Here is a 7,547-nt window from a genome sequence, read left to right on the forward strand (position 1 = left end):
TGCAGCTGGAGCCATAGATTCATCCCTGTGCCCTCTTATGATGGTGGTTTAGTCCCTGGGGGTCTGGAGGAGTCTGGTTGGTTGATATTGTTGTTTATCTTATGGGGTTGCAAACCCCTTCAGCTCCTTCAGTTCTTTTTGAATTCTTGTCCATACATACCTTACACACTCTTCTAAAAGGATCTTGTCACTGTCCACCACCTCTCTTCTACAATGTTGCAGCCATGCTTTTGAAACAAAATTATGACCATGGCCCTCAAGTTTAAAACACTATTTCCCCTTACCTTTAGGGCTAAGGTGAATCTCCTCAGAAAGGAAAGACATCACCCTCAGCATGCCAGCCTTTATATCTGTTGACTCCTAACTTCATGGACTCTGCCTGCATCTCTCGGCCTCTTCTCATCTAGAGAGCAACGGTGCTGTCTTCTATTTTATCCTTTCTTGGAGCCACACCCACTATCTTCAAAACCATAAAAAGATAAATTGTTATTTAGTGTGTGATCCTCCTGTCCTATTTATCGAATTTTCACACAATTGTTTATTTCTCTTCAAGAGAATGAGTTCTTTAAAGTTTGAAACTCTGAATCAATCTCTTGGTTCTTGCCAGAGGGTTGATTAAAGCATATCACATACATAGTCAAAATCCATGACTAAGAGCTAAGAGGCTTTTGTATACAAAAGGACAGTCTTTGAAGTCTCCGTTTCTTCATTTCCTTTACCCCTCCCCACCCCCCAGGGAATCTTCTCAGTTTCCCCGCATCACAGTTCCCTTGTTTTTGGAAACAAGGCCCATCTTCACCAAGCTCTAAGCCCTTTGTCAGTAGCTAAATCTTTTCTCTTTAATTCACCTTAAGATTCCTTCACTACTGTAATAGAACTACACACTCATCAAGTATTTTATGTGCTCGCACATATACTAAAATTAGAACGATACAGAGATTAGTATGGCGACTGCACAAGGATCGCACACAAATTCGTGAAGCGTTCCATATTTTGGGGGCTGGAGAGATGGCTCAGCGGTTAAGAGCACTAACTGCTCTTCCAGAGGTCCTGAGTTCAATTCCCAGCAACCACATGGTGGCTCACAACCATCTGTAATGAGATCTGATGCCCTCTTCTGGTGTGTCTGAAGACAGGACAGTATACTTACATACATGAAATAAATAATAAATAAATCTTTAAAAGAAAAAGTATTTTAACACAAAAACACTAGAACATACTTCCATTTGTAATATTCTGTTGTTGTTGTTGTTGTTGTTGAAAATACATTTTTCTGTCATAAAATATATCTCTCCACTTCCCTGCTCTACTCCTCAACTTCTCCTCACCTCTGTATTCCCTCAGAATTGAGTAGTCCTCCAAGAGATAACAATCAAACAAGACAAAAACATTAAAAAATAAAAAATAAAGATACAATAAGATAATGCAAAGGCCCTCGTTGAGGCTGGACAAGGCAACCCAATAGAAGGTAAATAATCCCAAAATCAGGCAAAGAGTTGGAGATATACCCGTTCCACTGTTAGGAGTCCCACAAAAAAAAAAAAAAATCAAAGTAACAGCCACCGAAGCACAGAAGACCCAGTGGCACCCATGCAGGCCAGGTGCTTGTCTGAAAGCAAATTTGATGACTCAGTAAATGGGTATGTATTCACAAAGAACTTCCCATTATACAACCAATCAAATTAAAAGACACCTGGACACCATTAAAAAGAGCTACCTGGTAAGTTTTTAATTTTGACAACTTAAAAGCAAGCATTAGAGCATACCCAGTAATTCTATCCCGAGGTACCTTTCTTTCGATGTTTTCCATGGTTGAAGTGAAGGGTCTTTGACTTTTACAGTTTAACTCATTTCAAGTATCTGGCATCGTTGTAGCTGCAATGCTGGATACAGTTTTGTAGTTATTGATGCTGTGACTACGTAGTTAGTGTGTCTATATAGAGAGCATCTCTAGTCATAAACTGTGATGCAAAGGTAATCATTGGCAAGTAGTTTATTCCATGTGAGATGATATATTTTCATTTCAGACCGAGACAGTGCTGCAGGGTCACGACAAATTCTCTCCCCTTCTTACATTATCATAGCTACTCAACCTATGAGGATCAGACATTGACTTCTAGCATTTCTCTTCTCTCCACCATTTTAAGCTATACCTTCTATGGTCTTTGCTCTGTACTAACTCTAAGCCCAAATTTTTTATTTTCAGAAAACAATGTCCTCTTTCATATGTATAGCATTGAGTGCCCAGAACTGGAAATATTTGAAAAGTTGATTGAAAAAGCTGAAAAAGGTTTTATCTTGAAGTCTTCATTTCCCAGAAGCTTGAAGCACTTTGTACCTCAAAAGTTATGCTATGTAGTCATTCAACTTAATTAATGGCCTCAGCTGGCTAGCTTCCAGTGTCTCTGCACTATCCTTCTCTCCTTGGTCCCTGCCCCCTGCGGTAAGGCAACCACAGATGTTATCCACCCTCAGGCACCACACCCTTCTACCAGTCTACAGTTAGAACTGTGATCAGCAAACTAAAATTACAATGAGGCTTTCTTTCTTTCTCCCTCTCTCTTTTTAAGATTTTGAGCCAAATTATACTACATAAGTCTGCATATGTATAAAAAAAACCTCTCCCTTTGTCTGGTTGGTATGTACCTACTTCTGTTTATAATCTTGTATATTTATTGTGATGAAGTTATACATAAGTATGTCTTTTTGATGTGTCACATGTCGTAATGTTACATTAAACGGTTGGGATTATACACAACAGTCACAAATCCCATAATTTTTGTTTGTTTGTGTTTTTAATCCAGAGAAATTTCTCATCAGTTCTCACTTGCTAGTAGCATTTCTTTTAAGGACAGACTCTACGCATCTTCAGCAGAATTTGTATTTGTCATGTCAATGTGATTTCTTCTTGACATATTGTAGAATGAGCTTAATTGGACTTTGAATAAAGTATAAATGTCACGATTAAATTGTTTTACAAAACAGAACTTGCAAATGAATTTGTATTTGGAGACCATCCAAAATAAAATATGAAATAACTTAAGTTGAAAATCAATGGAAGATGTTTTAGTAAACCTTTCTGTCATCTATTCATTAAGCAACAGAGTGATTTATAACTTAGATATGTTACTGAATCAAAGAGCTACATAACATCTTTTACAAAAGTTGAACAATGAATAAATGTTTTAAATTAATATATTTTCTATTTGTATAAATCAATATAAATAGCACAATGAAAGCCTTGAATGATTGGTCAAAATAAATATATATCATAAGAGCAAAGACACTACAATGACACATAATCATGTCCAGTTACAGATTTCTATTTTCACTTACCTCAAGTCTTAGTAATCTTTAATTTTTAATGGACACTCAAAAATTATATGTATTTATGATGTAGCATGTGACATTTAACTAATATAAGACTATATTCTCTAGAGTGTATTACTTTATTTTTGCTGAAATCATTCAAAACTACTTATTCTACCTTTTTAGAAAATTTAAAATACATTCTGATCTGTAGTCACCCTTCATTTTACTGATCTTGCCATATCTGAAAATTAGCCAGATACCATAAAAGGAAGATGAATGAATCACTTAGATGCTATGTTCAGTAACTGTACCTTACAGATGGTCAGAAATAAAGGAAGAAAGAAATGGGGGAAAACAGGAAAAAAAGACAAAATTAAGAAATAGAGGCAGAAAGGAAGGAAGAAAGGAAAAAAGAAGGGAAGATGAAGGGAAGTTAAGAAGAAAAGAAGGAACGAAGGAGGGATAGAAGAAAGGAGAGAGGGAGGAAAGGAAGGAGAGATAGAAGAAAGGAGAGAGGGAGGAAAGGAAAACTATATTTTGGGATTGAGCAACTCAGAAATGTTAAATTCAAAACTCTTTTATCTTCTGTTCAGTCCAGATACTGTTTCCTATAGTATGCTCGTGACTCCTAGACACTACCCCGAGACTTTACTTACAATGAATAAAATTTTACCACAGGCTGATAAACGAAAATAATTAGTTTAATGCAGTTTTCACCCCAAGTCAAATGTCATCTAGAAAGATTTATTAGGGAGTAAAAGAGATAAGCCAAGAGCCCATCTGAAAAATCTAGTATCATTTTTGTGCAAGTAAGTCATTCAATTCAGGCATAAACAACTTAGGAAAATTAAGGTTTTTAAGACTTGCCCTTCACAGCTATCGTGGAAAATCTGTATGAAATGTGTAAATGTAGCAATCCATTTTTGAAGCATAATTATTTTGCAATGATAAATCAAACTGTGAGCGTAAAGGCGCAATGCTAGGGTTAAGAAACTGCAAACAATTAGAGAACAAAGACAGGACTATAGCTGGGTGCCTGTAAGACCAAGCTGGTCTATCAAGGCCAATCTTGTAACAAAGAAAGCTCATAGGGCCTTGCTGTCTTAAAGTCTATCTTATATTGGAGAATTAGCCCACCCCTCTGTTCCCTGACTCATGGATCACAGGGCTGGTAGCTGTTGTCTCTCCTGATGGGATTAAGCACATGGATACTGAAAAAGACAACATGCCAGACAGTTTAATTTCTTCTTCCTCGATAATGTTTTCTATATACAAGTTGTTTGGATGCATGTAGACACAAAAAAGCACCACAGATAACTTTTGAAAGCATGTATGGGTGATTTTCACCTGTATGTACCACTACACAGTACCTGCAGAGAGTATCAGATCTTCTGATCCTGAAGTAGGAGATGGTTGTTAGCTCTGTGTAGGTGCAGGTAACTGAAGCCAGGGCCTCGGAAAGAGCAGCAAGTACCCCAAGTGCTAAGCAGCCTTCCCAGACCATGAATTGCTTATTGTACTCATCCACACTATTGATTGAAGCCTGGTAGTATTTTATAAAAAAAAAGAGAGAGAATTATCCTTAAATCTCAGCTTACACCATGGCAAATTAATATTGTCTTAAAACATGCATCCATTAAACTGAAAATTTTGGGGGGTTTTGTTTTGTTTTCCACATTTCCTGTCTTATTTGTAGGTATTTATAAGATGGTCAAATGTCAGTGTGATGGAGGACAAAGCTACCTTTGGGGATATCACCTGCAGAGTGAAAGCATTCTTCACATAATTAATAGTTTATCTCATATTACAACATTTTCTTTGCATTTGTATGATTTCACTTTAAGAATTCATATAGAAGATCCTAATAGTACAGCTGCAACAGTAGAAATAGCACAATATTTATTTTAAAATATATTTTATTTTATGTTATAAACTAATAAAGTAATAGGCTTCTATTTATCCGAGTGTTATATACTCACTTATAGAATTTTCATTTTGATTGACTCTTAGCACCTTGACCTCCTGCTCTATGTTCTGCTTTTCCTCACTGTACACTGCCATTCACAGTATCTCCCCTTCTACTTTGTTCTGCTGTTGTTCTCAGAGCTTAAATCCTCTACTTTCCAGCTTCCCCACTAATTCCTAGTTTCGTGGTCTTTATCCACATCCACTCCCACCTAGGTGCACATATTTAACAGGAGGAGATTAGAATCTGAACACTAGAGAGAACATATGGTATTTGTTTTTCCTGAGCCTGCGTCACCTCACTGAATATAGCGTTTTCCAGTTTCATCCATTTTTCTATATACTTCATAACATCATTTTCTTTTTGGTTGATGGTACCAAACAAAATGTTGGAGATAAACTTCAGGATATAGGGATAGGCCAGAAATTTATGAATAGAACAGGAGTAGAAAAATAAATAGTGCCTGCCCACAATGGTAAATATAATCTTATAAGAGTGAAGGAAAAACAGAGAGAGGAAGAGAGGGAATAGGCATGTAAGTCAGAATCTATGACTGTAAGATCAAGGCAAGTAATAAACTACAAAAGTTGTTCCTACTGGAAAGTCTCTAATGGCTCCCATTTCAACTACTTCATGGCCAAGAAATAGAGCAAGACTATTCTAAGCTACCATATGGCCACATGTACTGTGTCTATATTTACTAGACACTTTCTTTTGGATGTTAGCATGGGTTGAAATGATCTAAAGATAAATTATCTAGATATTCCAAAATATAAGTAAGAAGGGTAAAGTCAGTTAATAAAACAATCACAGACTGTGCCTGTTCATTTTTCTCAGACTATAAACAATCAAATCTTCATGGTTCTCAGAAAGACAATTCATTGTTTACAGTGGACCTTCTTCACTGTTAAGTTCACCAAAAGACTTTTTAATGCATAAGTTGTATCTACTCCTGTTAAAAAAACATTAGCTATAAGCTGATTTAGGCCACAAAGGAACATCCACTTAAAATTTATGTCAAACTAAAATAATGAAAAACATTTTAAATTGTATTGGTATAAAGAATTCGATACTGAGAGCAATAAATAACAGATGTCTGTTTTCTCAACAGTGTGAACACAAGTGCCATTAACGCTGAAGGAAACTATACAGCCAACCTTGAGAGTTCAATGGGCTTGCCTTCTCACTAAAGGCGTTCCTTTTAATGTCATTTATATCCAGGGATTACCAATATACCTTGGTACAAGGACTCGTTTGTTTTTCATTCTGGTGTGATATGAAATTGTTCCAAGCCAGACTATCTTTGAATATTTGCTACATAGTTTTTAACAAGGTGCTAGTGATTTTGTAGAAGGAACACAGAGCGACATTGAAGTCTTAAGATGAAGAATGAAAAGTGTACTAAGCCAATGCTTTAAATTTATAGAGACCAGAGCAAATAAATCCATATCAAAATGCAAAGTAGTGCCACACAGAATTTTAATCAATGAACACATTTCATTTAAGAAATTTTGATTTCTCAGACTTGTTTTGGTATAACACTTCTGTCTCATTATAAGAAAGGGGTATTTATTTTCAGAAATTGAACTTTACAAAAGAAAAATCCTCTGCTGATTCTTCATATAAACTATATTTAATTGCTTAGTATGTAAATAATTTAAACATGAATTAACTCTTACATTTCTTTTTCTAAAAGAAATTTGAACTTTATGGCCAAGGAAAGTTTGACCCTTGAAAAAACACTTTTCTCTGAAAATCTGTATATATAGTTTAAACTGAAAGGAATCACAAGGTTGTGAATTGTGTGACTATGAGTTCAACTAAATATCTTGTTTATGTGAGCTGTTAAATGCTTTTGGTTAGACAAATATCTTGAATAGATGTGGATTTCTTCTTCTTCTCCTCCTCCTCTTCTTCCTCTTCCTCCTCCTCCTTTTTCTTCTTCTTCTAAGTTAGAGGCTTTCCTTCTGACTTTCATGGAAAATTTACAAGTATGCACAGAAAATGTAAATAATTGTGACACAGAACACCCCAAAATGTTTTCATTTGCTTTCTTTTATCAGATCCATTTACTGTGAGTAGCTTTCTGGGTGACACTCAGTATTCCAGCCTAGACATTGCTCTTCTCATAGACAGAAGCTTTCTTGAAAACAGTGTCCTAATTGGCTGCTAAAGCAGTAACAGCAAGCTCGACTCTGCCTAACGTCTGTTTAGGTCACTAAACAGGTCACTGTCTAAAGTGTTTCATAACCAGAATGGCAAGTGGGAG

General features: G+C 35.9%; 1 pseudogene; it reads left to right on the forward strand.

The window, feature by feature from the left end:
- Window positions 1-901: 901 nt before the first annotated feature.
- On the forward strand, window positions 902-996 carry LOC120101191 (U6 spliceosomal RNA; annotated as a pseudogene).
- The last annotated feature ends 6,551 nt before the right edge of the window (window positions 997-7,547 follow it).

The sequence above is a fragment of the Rattus norvegicus genome, chromosome 2 (genome assembly GCF_021556685.1).
Source record: "Rattus norvegicus strain SHRSP/BbbUtx chromosome 2, alternate assembly SHRSP_T2T, whole genome shotgun sequence".
In the NCBI taxonomy this organism is placed as follows: domain Eukaryota; kingdom Metazoa; phylum Chordata; class Mammalia; order Rodentia; family Muridae; genus Rattus; species Rattus norvegicus.